Raw genomic sequence first — 20,223 nt, 5'->3', positions numbered from 1 at the left:
CAGTAAATCCTTTTTTCTTTCTTTTTTTCTTTTTTTTGCAACTGTATGTAACTTGTCTGTCAGACCTACCATTCCTTCAGTCATGATTATGGTAACGTAGAGCACTACTGCGACTATGCTTTGCATAGTCATATCAGTATTTGAGAAGGGAGCCCCTTGGTGGGTAAACTCTGAATTTCTCTCTGAATCTTCCCGTCAGATAAACTGACCATCACGGATGCAAACGGATAACACTTCTCATCTTCTTTTATCTTCTAGACTGTCAGGCTTTACAAACAAAAAGATATGAAATGTATTGATGTGACAGTATTCCCAGGGAATAATATATCACTTTATTTAGATGCTCTCATTTCACAACATGTTCTGATTCCTTTGATACAGACATCATAACTGACATATAGTATCATATATATACTATATGTGGTTGGCTCTCTACATTTGATGATTTATTTAACACAGTTTTAGGTGGTGTTTTTTTTTTTTTTTGATCAATTGCAAATGTAAATAACCTTCAAATGATGTGTTCCTAACAGCAGCAAAATGTGATGTGGTAAAAGTGTAAACTTACAAATATAAAGCAAAATCAATCAAAATTGACCAAATCAGCTAGTAATATAGCAGGCCTATCATGTCCCATTTTAGGGGAACAGTGTGTGCATCTCCATTTCAGTTTTCATACTGACTTTTTGCAGCATATGAATGTAAAGGCCAGATTTCCAAATGAGTCCTCAATTTCCACTCTAGAATACCCCATGCGGGCACTGTCAGCCTGCGCTATAAACAATTTCAACCCATGTCAGTTTACAATGCTGTTTATGGAAATATATGTGCCACATATGACAAGGAGTATCTAAATCCTCACATCTAAACATTTACCGACATTCACAATAACAATGCAGCTGTGTGTATAAGCCTAGTGTACAGTATATGGTGCAGGTTACAGCAGTTACTATGTGAGATTTAAAACTTGGAAAATCAACATTAGGTCATAATGGTCAGAAAAGCTGTCCCATGTTGTGAGAATGATTAACTGCCCACATTTAAACATGTACAAAAAAAAAATCATTTCAAAATTGAGCAATGCAATGAGCCACCAAAGTCAAAAATATGTTGATTTTTCTGATTGAAGTTTCATCAGATCAGCTCCACATACCGCACATGTACTGGTTGTAAAACAAGTTTGGGTTGAAGGCATGATACTGTAGCTCAATGATTAATATTATTTCCTCCCACTGAGAGAGTCTGAATTTGATTCCCGGCCCAGACATTGTACTTACTTTGCATTCAGTTCAATATTGGCAGCCTGCACTGCGAGAGCGACTGAATGAATATTCCAACACTACTGAAAAACTTTCATCTGTGAACATTTGGGCTCGACCCCTCGCAGCTATGTTATATTTCTCTCTTTTGAGAATACGTTTTGTTGGTGAGTGGGGCTCTCTGTTAGCGGGGCACTCACTTACTGAGCAGAAAGAGACTGTTTAATTTTCATTCATCATTTCCTGTGGGCGGAGAACTGTCCACTGCCAAACGCAGACTTTCATTTGAATAAAAATGTTGAATATATTGGTCTCAGCGGGGGAAAAGACATTGGTGTGTACTACAAGGCCATTTTATCAATTATTCCACTAGCAAGAACATGTCTGAAATCGAGAGTATGTTGAGTTGTAATTAGACCTCATCACGCACAGTATATCTAATAATAGAAGTCAGAAATGGAGTACAGTTGTGATAATACACAAAATTAATTCTTGTGAGGCCACTGCATCAGGTAAGTGTGGTTTATCGGACTTTGTAAGAAATGAAACTTATGTTTGATCACTTCTCAGTGAACTAAAGTTGAGATGAAGGAAATTACAAACATTAATTCAGCAGAGTAAGAGGAAATAAAATTGATATCTTTTTTAAACTACAATATTCCTTGAACCTTTTCCTCTTGAAAAAAAGTAGTCAGTTTTTTCTTGTCATTCATTTTTCATTTTTGTTAGTTTCCTTTCCTTTTTAAGGAAGGGATAATATTTTTTACTTGCTGTGTGCTTTAGGTTTATGCTGTATCAAATAAGTAGTCATTCACAGTAACTGTTTTATTACTTTTTAATCACAGAGAAGAAGGGAAAAAATAATAGAAAAATATCAAAACTATCAAAATGTACTACACACACATGAATTTACCGCTCACAACGAGCCGTGCAGAGTAACATTCATGAGTGTCATCAAATGAAATCCTTGATTAGCTAAACTACAAACATTGCCCATTGAGGCACTCATCAATGTTCCTACAGTCTGCTACCGCTGCCTGTGTTCATGCATGATCAGTCAAAATGTGCATATTCAACATGGACATTTAAATTCTTTGATTATTGCGTAAAGATTTTAAAATTTTTGGGTAAAAAATTGTGCCTCAAAAGTATTTCACATAGGTAGAAGGTTGCTATATACTGAGTGAGATCTATTGTTAGAAAGGTGGGTGAGAGTGATGGGCTGGAAGTAGGAGCTCAGTTGTCCTTGTGTTGATTTCAGTGACCTCTGCGGGGGTTCATTCACGTCTAATCGATTCACCGATCAGAGCAAGCTAAGCTCGAAATAACCCCTGCAACCACATCCCAGGCCTTCACATTCCTTCATACAGATGCCAATATAAATAAATACTTACTGAGACCTGGCCAGACATCAGCGTATTAGATTGCCGCTTACTTTAGAACGCCATAACTTTGTGAGACCCTCGCACGTATAGGACCAGCAGGGGTTCATACTATGTAATGTTCTGCAAACTATAGTAATTAACATATAGTCTATAAGAGATGGATCTTTCTCAAACAGAATATATGATGAGATAATAAAAAAGTGTTGCTGAAATTCCTTGTCCTAATACATCGTGTTCAGTGGGCATAAAGGACAAACTACTGATGTTACCACAGTATTTGACAGCTAGCTGCTGTCTGACCTTGAGCAATATATTTTTTCTGCACATGCAGTATCATTGCTTTACAGTAGTGTGAAGCTATTCTCACTCATTCTGTTTTTTTTTTTCATGTAAGTGCATTTTAGTGATAATTAATTGTTGTTAATTATGTGACATATATCTCTTTTTTCATTGGCTTCTACTGAGGGAGGAAATAATACAGAGAAGGTGGTTCAAGTTCAGGGTCTTGCTCAGTAGCACTTCGGTGGGGCAGATGCTTTGCTGATGCTGGGGCTTGAACACAGGGAGGTACACGTCTCTGCTGCCCAGAAGTCTTAGTACTTAATGAAAAATTGAAGCAGAATAGACATTAACCATTCTTTGAGCCATTAGACAGTTTAAATGATTGGATGCAAACTGGCTTAATGGAGTGTCTGATGGATTTTAATTAGCTACCATACAACACATTTTACAATCATAGTCCTAACGAACAGATATGATGGTAAGCATTGTAATGTGCAGCAGAGAAAGTTCTCATGTGAATATGGGTGTGTATGTGTGTGTGTGTGTGTGTATGTGTGTGTGTGTGTGTGTGTGTGTGTGTGTGCGTGTTGTGTAAGGTTCGAATTTACCTTGAGCAACCTGTGTGCAAGCTTCTTCATCTGCCGTTGATGTAGATGTAGTGCCACCCATAGACAGGTCAATATATTACATCTTCATCTTCTGTGTGTGTGTGAGTGGAGATGGGAATCACACAGATACCACAATGAGGAATTAGCAGCGGCTCCACGTGTTTGCAAGCAGCTTTATATATATATATATATATATATATATATATATATATATATATGTGTATATATGTATATGTTGGATACAACACACAAGTGACTGCAATCACTATGAGGTGTGCAACAGAAATGCATCAGAATAATAAATCAAGAGCATTTTACTCTTGCAGAGGCTGAGTGGTAGTGATGCATGCTGGTTTCATTGTCTTTTCGATAGAGGAATATTCAGGCCTGGGGCAATTTGACCAAATGAATGAATACATAAATATTCATAACCATAGTGATATGGTTGTAAAACAAACTGTATCACTATGCAAAACAAACAAATAAATAAAATAAAACATTTTAGCCTTACATATTGTTGTGTGCAGCTGCATGATGTTGTTTTACAACGGGAATACTAATACTTCAAGCTGAAAAAATTTGCTCAAGCGTCAGCAGAGTTTTTTTTTTTTTTTTTTACTAATTACATGCAAATTACTTTGTTTGCCTTTTGATGACTGACCAAAACAATTAATCAATTGCAAAAGTTGTCTATGATTAATTTTCTGTTGATTGACTAATCAATTTATTGACCCATTACTTCATCATGAAATGACTTTAAAGGAATAATCATATCAAACATTATGTATTCCTTTAAACGTAATTCAGCCCATTGGGATTAAACTGTAACAGGGTAACCATTGGTATCTGGCTAATGGTGCCTGTGGTGTAGTAGAAAATAAAATGGTTTCAGATTACGGTCAAAGCTTCAGCAATTTCCACTTCCTGCCATGCACAGATTCCCACACCAGTAGCTCCAGCAGTGGAGCGAGAAGACGGTGTCTGTTTACCATATATTGCGTTGGACAACATACCTAAACAAATGTCCACACATACATACATACATATTTATGGTCAAGTGTCTGCACTCCCCTCCATAATGGCTATGGATTGATCTGTTCCTGCAATGATGGGTGTGTGTGTGTGTGTGTGTGTGTGTGTGTGTGTGGGAGGGGCTCTCACTGTCAGGTTGCAGCCCGTTCTGTGGGTTCCACCACATTGGTTTTGCTTGATGGTAGATGTCAGTAAGAGCGTGGAACAAAATCGTTTTGAATGAATGCTGGCAAATTGAATTCCTTCGCCATTTGTTGGATGCCACTGTAAATGGGTGTTTATTGACAACCGTAGTCTGACGGTCCAACATGACCAACCCTCCACATCAGAGATCGATAGTATTAACTGAGATGTCCCTGCAGTGAGTCTATGTAAAGAAAGGGAAGACAAAAACATATGGATAAAAAAAAACGTTATATGAGATGATGAGATGTGTTTGTGTGTGTGTGGTTTTTTTGAGTTACCAGATGATTTTCCATATGGATTCTGTCATCTTGTTTAATAACTCCTCTTATTTCACCTATTTGTCTTTGTCATCTCAACGACATTGTCCATCGATCAATAACCACGGAGCAAAGTAGTCAACATGAATAATGTGCTAAATTAGGATCTTTAGCAGTTATTGATTATGAATTTGCCCCTGCCCTTGAACCCACTCGCAGCACTTAAGTGGTTTATATGCAAAGAGCACTTTATGTCCCTTTATCACAACAAGAGACACGTACAGTATAGGTCAAGCTCTACAGCGTTCCATCTATTTTCAGTATTGCAGAATGCATGCATGTCTTCACAGTGAGGCAACTTAAGCGCTGCCCTTTAAAAATGGAGAGGCGAATAAAGCATACAAAGCTGCAGCGATTATCTCCATCCCTTAACCTGGTGGTGAATGTGCTACAGTGTGCCAAAGAGAAAGGCCTCATCAGTCCAGAACATTTTGTCGAGAACCGGCTTTGCAGCAATCACGGCATGAAGCTCAGGTCGAAATGTGGCCAGAGACATGCAGTCAGAAATGATGTCTCTGTCTCCCAGAGTAAACAAGCCAACGCACATTCATTAAAGAGCTCCTGACTGGACCTCAAATGTGTATTGACCAGCTGGGGACAAATGGGAACCATTTCCCTCTATGAATTGAAGCCATTTGTTACAGTTTAGGATTGATTCTTTATCATGCCAGCTAGCGGTGTGTGGTCATGAAATAAGAAATTGCGTTTTATACCTCAACTGAAATTGATTTAAGAAAAAAAAAGAGAAAAGAAAATGGTTGTGTTTTGACGGAGCGAATGGCCTCATCAAGATGTGACCCAGAATGCATAGTCTCTGTTTGTCAAAAACTGAGCCAATGTTGACATTATCACTCAATGCATTTCAAAGGGTTTGCCATCTGTCATGGACCTGCAGTTCCCTCTTACTTATTTTTCTTCTTCTTCTGCATATTGTTTTCATCCCACGATTCATAAAAATTTTGACTATTCCCAAATATTGCACACTTTTTAAAAATGGGTAAAAGTAAATTGAAATCTGATTATTTTGACCCAGTGTGAGCCACAGCAAGCGAGTCTATTTTATGTGTACAAATCAATGTGCACAGGTGAATCAAAACTGCAAGGGATGCACATATTATTAAAAATGAGTAACAATCTGCACAAGTAATGTGTCCTTTTAAAAGAGTGGAAACATATTTTACCCATAACTGCGTTGGTGCTACATTGGCCAAACTCCCTCGGTTATGTCCCTGTGATTTTTATTGTGCAAGTTCTTCTAATATGGAAGACAGATGGCTGGCGGACAGCAATAATATTTTACTATTTATTCTGTCCCATGGTTACCTAATGACTGGAATCTATTTTAATGATTTAATAATAAGAATAAGGCTGAAACTGTTACCTGACGTGTATGTTACAATACCCTAGATGTTCTCGACAAAGTACAAATATATTGAACCCAATTTCTGCTGAAAATAAGCACATTTCAGTGCGACACAGGCCTAGGTGTCAGATTAAAATAGTTCTATCATATCACAATATTCATCCACGAATGCACGACTGGAAACTCTGCAGCTGTAAATGCATAAATATGCATAGCTCACTGTGTTTGATGTGTTCACGTAAGCTGTGACAAAAAACAGATGTTCCCAGCCTGTTTGCCATCTTACAGGAACAGGCCAAACGTAAGGAGCCTAAATCTATGCTAATTTCTAATAATAAGGTTGAGAGCTTTTTTTAGAAGGCATGTGTGGGATGCAGTGAACACCTTGTTTCTCCAAGTATTTCCAAAGACGATACCTGTGCCCATTAGGGTCAGATACTGATTCACTGAAGAGGTGTTGCTGTGTTTCTGACAAGATGCCAAACCCAACAGCACAGGTCTAACTATAAATAATCTGTTCGGCACTGTTCTTTTTTTTTTGCATCTAAATTTATATTTGTTGTTAATATGACTGAATCGCTAAATTAAGAATCCCTAAAAATAAGCAATTGTTTTCACATGACCACAACAAAGCATCGACTGTATGCTTAGCACTGGTTATAAATAAACCAAAATACATACAATACATACTGTGTGTGACTTTATGATGTGTGAAGCAAAAACTTAGCAAAAATCCTATTCATTAGGATATGCTATACACCTTTCTGCTGCTTGGTGTAGACCACGATTGAAACTAAGGGGACCCATTTTTTTTTTTGGGGGGGGGCCCCTGTGGTCCCAAAATTGAGATGATCTCAGCTGGAGCCCTAAATGCAATGTGTTCATCGCTCTCCTCCTTCAGTGCCCCAGACAGAGTTATCCAACAAAGCAACACTGACACGGAATCAGTATTACATTTAACTCTGGTTTGAGAAGCCATTACCTTGGCACAGAATAGACAGCTTTATTTAATCTACAAGCTGCCAGCTCTGTCCCCTACCCAGACTGGCACAGCAGGTGCTTGTTCATTCAATCTGTAAGGGCTGGCATGAGTCGCCGAATTTGATTATTTCTAGAGGCCCGAAAAAACCTGGCAAGGAGCAAAGTTCAAACTGATCCCTATCTGCACAAGGACTGTGCTATCATTGTTTTGGTTCTCTGGTGCGCTGCATTAATAATACACTGTATCTTAATGTTTATACATCTGCGGTGAAGGGTGTAGAATTTTCGAACGGCGGGAGCAGAAAAAGACATTTCGTTTTTATTATTTCCTTTTATTTCCCCATTTTTCTTTATTCCCTCTGCACCTCCTCTCCCTATCAAGTGTTGCAGATGTTAGAAATACGTTGGTTTTTCCAGTGTTGACAGACCTCCACAGTCAATGAATAACATAGATCGTATCTTCTACAATCCACCAGACACATCTGACCCGTTCACCGCGCCGGTACAAGTGGCATTTTTTTCTTTTCAGATTTAAAATAGGTGTAAAATGCGAAGGTGTCAGAAAGCACATGTACAGCGGGTCAGAGGTCGGGCATGTTGCGTGTGAAGTCTGGGATTGAGGGATAACGGCGGGAGCACATCCAGGCCAGAGGGTTTCAAATCCCAACAAAAAAAAGAGGTGCCAGAAATGTTGCGTTGGAGTCAGGCAGCGAGCTGCTCGACAGATTTATCAGACTTAGATGGGATTGTGGTCATGCTGACCTGCTCTTTCAACCCAAGCGTGTACACATACAGAGATCAAACCCACACAGGCTTATAAGCTTTACAGTAGAACAGATTTTAAGTGATACTCAAAAGGCACACGGCTAAATATTTTAATGAACTTTAATCCTCCTGAAAAAGCTATTGCGCTTGTTTTCTGAGCTCATTCATAGTCTAAGAGCAACAAGGTTAGGGGTTTTACTATTGTATTAACAGCATCGAGACAGGGCATCAAGGTCACTAAATAGTTTGAATTATAAGTGAGGGGTCGGGCGATAAACAGAGCAATTTGCTCATTAGTTAGCGTCCCATTTAGAGAGACATAGACATAGGCACAGACAAACACAATGAATATTTTTAGACACTTTTGGTTTTATACAGCGAGATATTCTGATTCATGTGTCCTCACAGCATTGCCACCCTGGTCCCATTTCTGTGACAGACAGAATATAAATTGAAAATTTATATTGTCTTCTCCTTTAGATCCTGATTTGTGAAAAGAGACATTTCTTGTGACTGTTGGGGAAAAAAAAAAAAAAAAAGAGGAGGATGTGCTGGTGTCATTTGCCACGAGTTTTTGATTTTTTTTTTTTTTTTTACCCCTGAATAAACATCTTAAGTCCCGACTGCTCAGGATTTGAGGAGGTGTAAGGCAGCAAAGTCCATGCCCAATAAGCTGCCCTTCTTAAACCATTACAGGTCACGTCTCTTCTCATTCTGTTCACACTAACAAATTACACTGGCCCGACACAGTAAATAGACATAATAAGGGCTGTTTGTTTTTCAGCGTCCCCTTCTAGACAAAGTCACGGCTGCTAATGTTTGTCAGAGTAGGTATTTCTCTGCAGACTGCGCCTGAGGTCTGCTTAGTTTGGACTGTTCTATATTTCATGCTTGTTGGTTCTGCATATAATAGACGCTGATCACTGAGCCACTGCACACTTCCCGGAGCTGTACATGAATAGTGAAAGGATGAGGAGGAGAGGCGGCTGTGACCGTAGCGTACTGCAGATGGCAGTAGTTGAACAGGCATACACAGGTGAGCCATGTTCTGCCTCTTTTTTTTTTTTTTTGTCTTGAATGTTAACTCCTCCACAGGTGACAGATCAGAACACAGAGCTTCCCAAACAGTGTAGTAGTACTTTTAATCCAGTTCAGATTTATGATGTCAACAGAGGGAAAGTTCTTCCTTTGCTTCCAGTCTGGGATGAAATGGAACGTGTGCAGAGACATTAAATAAAGAGGAGGGTGTTTTGGTGGGCGATAGAAAAAAAAGAGGGTTTTGCCTCATATTCACCGAAGCGAATGCCCCGTGTGATTCATCCCACAACCTTTTAGAAGTCTGACGGAGGGAAGGCATGAGCTGAACTGATAACCAAGCACTACATCAGACAGGAATGAATTGAAAGACAAAGTGTAAATTGCAGCAACTCCAGGAGAGATGAAAGGCAGAGCTGAAGAAAGTTCAAATTGGAACTTAAAACAGGGCAGAAAAAAAAAAAAAGGTGATGAACAGCCAATATAGATTGACTCTATCCTAGTGCCTCATTCAACATGTACACCCTGTGGCTGGGTTCCTCATTTCCATAAAAGTCTAGGCCTTCATCTGACAAGAGAGAGAGAGAGAAAAAAAAAAAAAAACATTTGCTGCTGCTTCAAGAGAACACAAAGCATGGAGAATATTGCATCATGCCCTTATCCTGCAGACACTCCTAGGTGGTTACACATGACATATCCATCCACACATTAATGTGCTGTATAAGGACAGTTCCATAAAACATTGAACCGCATGCAGTAAATCACAGTACGGGTGCAGTGCAAAGCAAAGCCAATTAGCTGCATATTCTAAGGAAGAAATGGGGAAACCCATCAGCCGAGCTGGCCACGAATGAGGGAAGGGGGGGGGGGGGCCAACCTAAATAGAAAGACACATTCTCAAAGACACGCGTTAGAGAAGCCGGAGCATGAAAGATTTATTTGAGGGACCGAGCTGAAGATTTACAGTCCTGTCTAGACTCGAAGTTTGTCCGTCCTGTCAAACGCAGCGCAGCTAAATCCGTCACAATGAAACATGGGTATATCATACTGCCAAGACCAATTGTTTGTTGCGTCTTGCAGATCAGAGCATGACCTTAATGATCTGTGCAACGCTGAGTGTTGGATTACCAAGTTACTTTAGCCAGCCACTGAAAGGCATGCTGCTTGTTATATTTTGATTGTGCGGCCGGGAGCTGATACCCCCCTCGGCCCTCCCCTTGCGGAACCTGACACCAGCAGGGGGACACTCTGGGGAGGCTTCAGCAGGATGAGGCATTCAGCCAAATAGCAACGCCACACAGCTCTGCAATTTGTCTTCCTCCTCCTCTGGACACACCTCATGAAAACAAATGAACTCTCACCTTTGTTGCTACAGCGAGGAAGCGCGCAACATTGCTAGAGGCAACAATTCATTGTAGGATGCCGGGGTTGTTATGGGCTCTTGAGCACCGCTCCCTTAGGGGCGGATCCAGACTTCTCTACACTTGTGATTGGATTCCACGAAAATTGGCCGACTTGAGAGAGAGAAAAAAAAAAGAAGAAATAAATAAAAGTGAATGATACTCAGTGACCTCTGATGTCTAGTGATGTTAGGCCTTCAGGGTTTGTGGACTACATAAAAGACAGTAACAGAAAGCAAGTGTTGGAAATTCACTTTAGGGTCAGAGGCCAGATGCTGCATAAGCACTCCTGCTGCACAAAGATCATAAAGCAGTGGGTGGCCTATTGATTTCACAGTCTTTATCAGTGTTTCCATGTGGCCAGTGGCCGAAACACTGTGGGATAGACACGTCCGTCATTTTTATGTGTACATTTCCAGCGCCCAACAGAAACAATGAGTGTTAGAGCCTCATCTATCTATTTCTGTCAACTGAGAACGAATTTGTCATTTTTTGTTTTGTGTTTTCTTCATTTACAGCAGTGATTTAAAAGAGCTTTCTCTCCATGTTCACGAGCAGCAAGGTAATATACTGTGGTTGAATTATAAATCAATTTCCAGTATATTGCACATGAGAACAAAGCATGAGTAATGCTCCAAAAGCTTTGTTGGATAATTTCTGTTTATTACAACTTGAGTCTTATTTCCAAAGCTTTGGTCGCCATCTCTGTCTGGCAGCATTAATAAGTACAACAATCAATGACAGGAGAAGAAACACGAGCAGTCAGGTTCAATAAAAGTCATACAGGTTGTAAACAGGCCGACAGATATATCGTGACAACATTATTTTTTAGGCAAAACTTGAGCACTTTCTGTGCCTGATAATCCTTCATTGCAGAGCAAAACTGCGCGCACAACTGTGGTAAGTATGGTAGGTGTTGAACAGAAGTGAGTCTGTAAATCTTGTTGGAAGTTGTACATATTAATTTCACTCCTTGCCTTTGTGTTCTCCTCCAAAAAGTTTGTACAACCTGTTTATTTTTATTAATTGCCTTAACTCCAATTTTAATCCACCAGTACACTGACTGAGTCACCACTTTGTGTGAGCCGGCTCCAGTGAGGAGAGGAGGAGATGAGGTGTTATTGCAGCACACAGGTAGCTTGATAAGTCCCCTGCAAAAAGCAAAACACTGCAAGAATGGGGTTTGGAACTGGCTCAATAATGCCCATCCTACAACAATATCTATACAAATATGCTAACACTACCTAACATTACCCACCAAACTGAAACTAAGATTGAAGAACAACTTGTAGAACTACATATGATGTAAAAAAAAAAAAAAAAAAGGAACTGAAAACCAACTTGAAAACATAAGGTGAAGCAGAGTGGAGGGAGCATGATGATTTACCGCTTTGCTGCCTCTGGACCTGGACCTGGACAGCTCCACATCATCAAGGGGAAAATGAGTGAAGTTTATCAAGGCCTGATAGAGCCTGGCTGATGCAGCAGGACAATGACCCTAAGCATCAAAGTAAATCTACTACAGAATGACATCAAACGAAGAAAATCCACCTTTTGGCGTGGCCCAGTCAGAGCCCAGACCTTAACCCAGTAGAGATGCTGTGGACTGACCTGAAGAGAGCTGTTTATACCAGACTTCCTGAGAATATGTCTGAGCTGCAACAGCTGTGTAGGATGAATGGTCCAAACTTCCTCCTGAACAAATCCAAGGTTTCACTAACCTTTTCCACCAGAACAGTGAATTTTAATAAGTGTATTCAATAAAGACATGAAATATCATAATTGTTTGTGAGATATTAACCTAAGCATATAGTGTTTGTCTACACTTGTGACTTAAATGAAGATTGGATCAGATTTTATAAGCAGTTAATGCAGAAAACCAGGTAATTCCAAAGGGTTCACAAACTTTCTCCTGCCACTTACTCATATGATAAACTCTGAAGAACCAGAAAGGTCAGCGTGGGGCTCGGTGTGTCAATATTTCCATCTATTTTGGATTAAATGTTGCGACAGATCTCTATCAGCTCGTGCAGTTCATTGAGAAGCATGAGCCCGTCTCTGTGTTGTCTGAAACCGAATGAGTTCAATAACCGGAGTTCATATTCAGGTTAATTATGTCTGTGTCTGTAAATAAATGCAGGGAGTAGCCTCTGTAACCTGCAGCCACTGCACCTACTCACCGTGATTGACTTCCACTGTAGGCTTTGGGGATTAGGTTGACCTGGTAGACGAGCAGATGAGCTGTTTCTGTGTACTTCAGTGGTGTAATTACGTTGGGAACATCAGCGCTCAATTTATTGAAAACCTCAATGCTGTCATAATTTTATGTGGCAATTAAATGGCATGACTTCTTTTCTCTCCAGCAGCCTAACAATCATGCTGTTTTGTACTACAAAATTACAATGTCATTGCCATTTTTCTCCCCACCAACCATGAGCATCGTCTTGTGATTTCTTTTCATTACAAACCATCAAAGGGTGTATGAAAACAACACGTCATCATAATGGTTATGCTTAGGTAAACTACACTTTATAAATCCACTCGGAGCAGAATACAGTAACAATTCACACAGAACTTACTTCTTAAGCACTTTAAACAAAAGAAACCTACACTTGAATCTGGTTAAAGCTTTACAGAAAGCATTATTTTTAAATTTTTTTTATTTTTCTATAGATATCGCGATAATATCGTTATCATGAATTACACTGGCCACGATAATCATGTAGTGAAAATCTGAAAAGCCCCCAACACAGATAGATACAATTTAACATGAATGCGCATTATAATAAATCAGCTTCACCTTTGAATATTACAGTGAATACAGTTAGGGTGAATTCTCTGAGTAAAAGTGCAGCACGGCAAAATAATTTTGTGGTTTCTGTAGATTCATTACACAGATCTTACTGATAGCTGTCTCCTTGACCCTTTCGCAATTCTATATGAGTAATGGATATGCTCTCAGTCCCATTAAGACGGCAGATAAGGTACTTAAAGGCCATTGACTGCCAACTGCTATCTGATTTTAATCCTCTTCTCCACTTATTGTAAAGTAGCTACCCACCTGGCTTACTAACAGAAAAGAAAAGATTAAGACAGAAAAAATAGACATTAAGTGGTTCATACTTTGAAAATGTTCTGTCCTTAGAATTTTGTTTATTGAAGATGCATTAAGTTATAATTGAAACAGGTAAATTCTCATGTTTTGAATAGTTGCCAATTGTGTATTAGATAAGAATTTTAGATTAATAATAGATTCATTAAAAGGTCAAAAAAGCAATTACCTTCCAGTTGCACCACATAAATGAAAAAAGAACAATTTTTGTCTAATTTTATTGTGGAAGATAAAAAAAGGGAATTTTTTTGCAATCAATCTGAAAAAGGGCAAGAGGTGATTGTTTATTTTCCTATTTGAAACCTTTTGAATAGACTCCGATAGCAATGGGAAAATACACACATACTTTATGAAATGTCTGTTTTTAATATCCAATGGCAGTTGTATACTTACTGTTGCTCTGAAGCTGTTAATTTTGCCGTTGTCCAAAAACCCTAAACTATAAATAAAGCTGGACGTATAGCTCCGTGATGTCACCCTTAGGTTTAAGAAGAGTGGTTTTGAAGCTCAGAGTGGGCTGCTCCGCTGTTACCATCTTGGTAGTGTCTGACCCCGCCTTACTCCCGGCCAATCCAAAAATTGGTGAATACCGGTTTGTGGCAAGCATACGCTCGCCCAACTGTCACTCAAAGCTGCCATGCCCTCAATTATGCAGAACTTTAAGCCTTAATAACATGTAAACAGCTGAGTTGTATAAAAATTCACTCCCCATAAAGTTGTTGTAAAGGAGGAATTTAGCTGTAGAGGCCAAAACCGTTTTTTGTACCAGGCAGTAAACATTTTTTTTATTTCTGTTTATTTCTGCTATAAAGTTGATCATTTTAACATTGCAGTCTATGGGGATCGACTCACTTGTGGAACCAGCCTCAAGGGGCCATTCGAAGAACTGCAGTTTTGGGCACTTCCGTGTTGGCTTTATTTTTCAGCCCCGGAGCTGGCTCCTTCCCAAAAACTTGAAAAGAAGTCAAAGGAAAAAAAAACAAAACAAAACAAAAAACAAGACAAACCCTGGCAAGCTCCCTTGAGTGTATCGTATAACCTTGATTGTAGAAATAGGCATCTTGCAGTGCTCAGATGAATCAAGTCTTTAACCCCGTGGTTTAATCAACTTGTTGACTGAAAAGCTGTTTTTTTGAGTAAACCTCACTTTGCAGCGAGATTGCATTTTTGAAAACACTTTTGACAAAAGAAACAATAGGAAGATTTTGCTCGAGAGAAAAATCTAGTTCTGCTCTTGGCTTGAAAAGAGTACCTAGAGTAAATACATTCAGATGTTGTGCTTTGCTCTGTCTCGCTCCCCTTGCCTTGGAGTCAGAATGAATGGGATTGAATGTGGAGGAGTGGAAGGTCAGTGGTAGTGAGTGTGCAGGTGTGCATGTGTCAGAAGTTAATAGAGGCAACGGTGGCTCTGTAACAGATTACAGCAGCTCTGTCAAAGGAAGACGGGAGGTAAGGCCTGCAGCCCATTCATCACCAGCCCTGTCTTCTCCTCGGCCTCAGTCTCCTTAAGCCATGTGATAAAGGTGCATGTCAGCTCCTCTCTGCTGCTCAACTGCATCCAGTCCCTGCAGAGTCCATACACACAGAGGATCAGGTGCCTTGACATTGTAGCTATAGGAATACCAACACAGCTGCCCGCCTGCTAATGTTCTGTATATGTGGAACGAGACTACTTCACATACATGGGATTTCAACTCTCAAAAGCACTTCATTTATTTAAATACCTTGAAGTTCCTGCAAATCTGCACTGACTTATTTATACAGTACCTACTGTGTCACGCAGCAATCTTTATTTTCACTATTGGAGATTATATATGTCTAAACTTAAAGTATAGAAAATCCCCAATCAGCTTGACTGCTCAAGGAACTCTGGTAATAATCTTGCCTGAAATAGACTGACACTGTCTTACTCTGTGGTGTTCTGAAGGCATTAAAATCAGAACTATAACTTCATTCAGGCTAACAGCCACTTGGAAGTCATTTCTGTTTGACCTAGATTACAACATCAGGGGATATTCTTCCCTCATTAGTGACACAGGCTTATGCTCGCTCTCCACTGGATGTGTAGGTGGCTGTTGGTTGAGTCATTTTATGAGGGATAAGCCATTCAATCACATCATGTTTCAATCTAAGTGTTGCATTTACACATGGGAAATTACTGTTCTATTTTCTATTATTCACTCAGTTCCTCAATTCTTTGTTAGAATTGTGGAAATCATGCGTTTCCTCAAGAGTTTGAGTCACGCCTTTCAACAACAAATCATTAACGTACATATTATTAAAATCGATCAGCAACTTAGTGTAAACCAGCTTTACGTCTCGCTGCACTGCTCAAGATCATCCCTTACCTCCACAATTTGATTTCACCATGTGAGGCACACACATCACGACCCTTCCTGTACTCACATGCAACAAAGGAGACGCACAAAATGTTATTTGTATTCAAGCAGCATTTATCTGTAGTAGTTTCAAGATAAAACACAAAAGCCTGTTATGTTTTCTAACAGACTATTCAACTTCAACTAAACAACATTACATTAGGTTAGTCAGAGAGGTCAGGGTATCCAATGCTTACAACTGTTTTATAATTCAATGCTTTCTCATTAGTAAAGGTCTTGGCATTAATCAGAGAGTTCATGGTGTTTTTAAGGTTTAGCAGTGAGTGATAACGCTGGGAAAACATGAAAACCTTGCTCAGTGGCTGTGCCCTCATACAGCGTGTTGTGTGCCTTTGACCATCACTCTCAAAGCGCTTTATGCTGCTTATAAAAAGATTAGATTCTCTCTGATGTTTCACTCACTTGAACACGAGTGTTCAGATGTTCAAAATAAAAGATTTGATTACAGATAGGACTTTTTCATTGTTTCAGGTATTCAATTCATTTTGATGAGTGGCTCTGCGGTAGCATTTCTTTCACAGCAAACATTTGTAGTAATAGGAAAGATATGCGTGACCTAACACGGGCTATGATTAACAATCAAGAATAATCTTTGGAGCTGCATTAAACCCATGCTCAGAAAAAGGTCACAATAAAACACAAACACTTTTATACCATATAGTCGCAAGAGTATTGAACAGCCATTGCTCCTTAAGTACTGGTCTTCCTTAAAGACTCATAGGACATACTGCTATAACGTGCTCCCACACAGTGCTTTGATTAAGTGCGTGGAACACCAATCAATATCGTCACACTTTGCTGTTTAAAAATTGAGATCACCCAATCTGACACCCAATTTCCCCTGCCGTTTATAGACCTGGGCCTGAAATTATTACCAGCTGACCAATATGCTGCAGACCTTCCTTGGACTGTTTTATAAATGCGCCTATTTGTTTTAATCCTCTATTGCTGCCTTTGCGTAATGTCTTTCCATTAAGCCTGAGAAACAAGGACATCAAGCTTGCTGTATTTCAATAGCATTAACAGACATGTGTCGTGCCTTCAGTGCACAATGGCCGTAAACAAATAGCACTGAATTGATTAACATAAAATAATGACGCTATCTTTCTCACAGGATAAAGAGATTGATTCTCTCCCCATAGCACCGAGACAGGAATAGTAGAATGATCTAATATTTCAAAAGAACAGCAGTGTCTGGCATAAAGGCGGGCTGCAATATGATGCTCACACCTCATAATGAAACTTTACTTTTCATTCTCCAGTCCATTTCATCTTCACCCCTCTACCATGTCCCAGGTCCTTGAGGTGCGCTAGATGAAATGTTCCCCCAGAGTGAATAAATGTCTTGCGGAAACCTGGTTAGGCCTGCGTTCATTTTGCAGTCAGTTCCCTTCCATGCCTCCAACACAAGAAGGGTACTTCTGTTAACAACCTTGCCAGCTGAAATCTAATCCAGCCACGTAAAGTCTGCTCTGAAATGATATTCCCTCCCTCCCACCTTACAATACATGGTCTCAGAAATGCAGCACATATCAAAGTAGTGAGAGCAATGGAGACATTAGAGGAGAGGAGAGGTGTACTGTCCTCCAGAGACAGCAATTTTTGGACTGATGAGGATTAAGCTGGAGGAAACTATTTCTATGATGATGGGGATCAAACAGATCATATGAATTATTAATCACGAGCATTTTGTCCCTGATACCCTGAGGAAAATGCAGCTACTGCTAACACAATCCACATCTCATTTATTTTATGGAAAGTTATTAAAGTATATACTTGAGATCAAACTGTTGGTGCAAGGAGGAAAACATGAAAATAATGAATGTCACAGCCCCAGTATTGGAGAATATGGCTTTCAGTGACAAAACTGAGATTTACTGCTAACCTATGGCTATAATAAAAAAAGTGTTTTTTTGTTAGTATTTGCATCTGTTTTATGCAGAACCCAGAACAGCAAACAGTTTCATCCATAGGTTCAGTCATGGACTCTTGGTTCATTCTTGGCAACAGAGGACAACAAAGGAATAAGACCTCTACAATATGTGCAAATGTTCAACTTTGAATTAGTCTTATATTTTCTTTGATTCTGTGGATGCTGCACAACAGTGTTTTGAGCTAAATACAATATTTACCGTCTTTATAAGGCTGTTTATAATTACGTATATTTTATCTTAGTGTTAGCATGTTAACATTTGCTGGTTAGCACTTGGCTGATGGGAATGTCATTAATTTTGCAGGTATTTGCTCCATGAACAAGGTATTGGACAAACTGAAATTTTGAACTAATGGAGACGCTACATGAAAAGCCAGGGAATCACTAAAATTAGAATGATCCTGAAGGGAACATGAATGTTTGTACCAAATTTCATGGCAATCAATCCAGTAGTTCTGGAGATATTTCCCTCTCAACCAAAAATGTCAATTTACTTGGCAGCATTAGCATAAAAGTCATAAGATCACCGAAGTTGTGAGGTGATATCATCTGGAAACCATGAATATGCCTCCCTGCACCACATTGTGCCAAGCCTTCCAATAGCCGTTGAGATATTTCATTAACAAAATGGTTGCACAAGAGGAAAAGCCAGGAAACAATGAAGTTAGTAGGACTGGACTCATCCTCTGGGGACCATGAATGTCTTTGTTGAGGTTTTGCATATAAAGTAAGGTTATGGAGCTTTTCCTCCACATTTATTGATCATTACATTCTTAATAACTGGAAGGTTGATTACACATAAAAATTCAGTAGTTTTGACACCTGTTTTTTCTTTGATATTTAAAATGAAGTTGTTGACGTTATCATCAATGCAAATCATTTCAAGCATATGTTTTCCTGCTGCCTCGAAAATGTGAGTTAACTTGGGTTGCATCATTTTGCATTTCCTCTCTTTGAAGAGTCAGTTCTCCATTTAACAAGAAGAACTTTGAGATGTAGCAGCTCCTGTTGAAGCCACTTTGTACCAGTCAGTACAAAGACAACATGCATGGCTGCACCTAATGACTTTGTTAAATTCTAAGAGTACAGTGCTAAGGACTGAATTTACTACCAAGTCTTCATCGTGTTTAACACTGTTTTCATAATTATGAGGAGAAACAACCATGACTCCATTTAACATTTAACATTTATTAAAGACACATGGTTTGCATCAGGAATATTGTATTCAAGCCACAAAACAGAGTAGGTCTCTGGAGAGGCTGCTTTAATATGATGACGGTGACAGAGATTAAGTCATCAAACAAATTTCATTAAGTCACCACAGCTTGAATTTATTTATTTATTTTTTATAAATGAACAAAGAAATTAGAGTTGAGATTAGTTACAATTGTAAGTTGCAGGACTTACCAATGTTATTGAGTCACCGCAACTCATTAGAATCATGTTTGCAATTCAAAACGCTTAATTAAATCACTGCATTTGATTTCTTATAAAACAACAATGCATTAAATTAAGTAATGGTATAAAGGTCCCCTGAATGAGGGAAGATGATGAAGCAGGTAACGCAGTTGCTGCTTTGAGCAACCTGCCGCTTTGAGTATGACGTTACCTGAAAATACAGGTGATGATACAAAATCTCTCTGGAGAATTGGTGCTGTTTTCTATCATTATACCGTTGGTGTTATCACTGCACTTTATCCAGATACACACTTGTGTTTATTGTTCAAACAAAATAACCCAGAGAATGTGAGTAAACCTTCCCCTGCATCATGGAGTGCTGCAGAACATCTCTGAAAACCATTAAATCAAATTGCTGCTGTCTTGCTGAATTATCGTCACCCTGCATTAACTGTGTGGAACTACATATAGTCTGTGTTTTTCTTCCATATTCATTAATATAATAGCCTTGAGAGGAATATTAATGTGAACCAAACATCCAATCATGGTGGCCCAGCTTGCTTATGTTGATAAAAGCCTGTGCCACATTACAGCGTGATGTAAACTCGCTGCAATCAAATTTTGTTTTTCTACCTCAGAGCCGTGGGCACTTGGGCCTAAATTTTTGCCAAGGAAACATCAGTACAATTCAAAGCTTTGCACTCCAGAGTATAGAGCTGTTTTCTGTCAGCCAGAGAGTTTTGGTGCTCCCCTCTAGTGAGAATGCGG

Source organism: Seriola lalandi, unplaced genomic scaffold, assembly GCF_002814215.2.
Source record: "Seriola lalandi dorsalis isolate HSWRI2012SDOR001 ecotype SW California unplaced genomic scaffold, Sedor1 jcf7180002054519, whole genome shotgun sequence".
In the NCBI taxonomy this organism is placed as follows: Eukaryota; Metazoa; Chordata; class Actinopteri; order Carangiformes; family Carangidae; genus Seriola; species Seriola lalandi.
Note: the sequence above shows the minus strand (reverse complement) of the source record.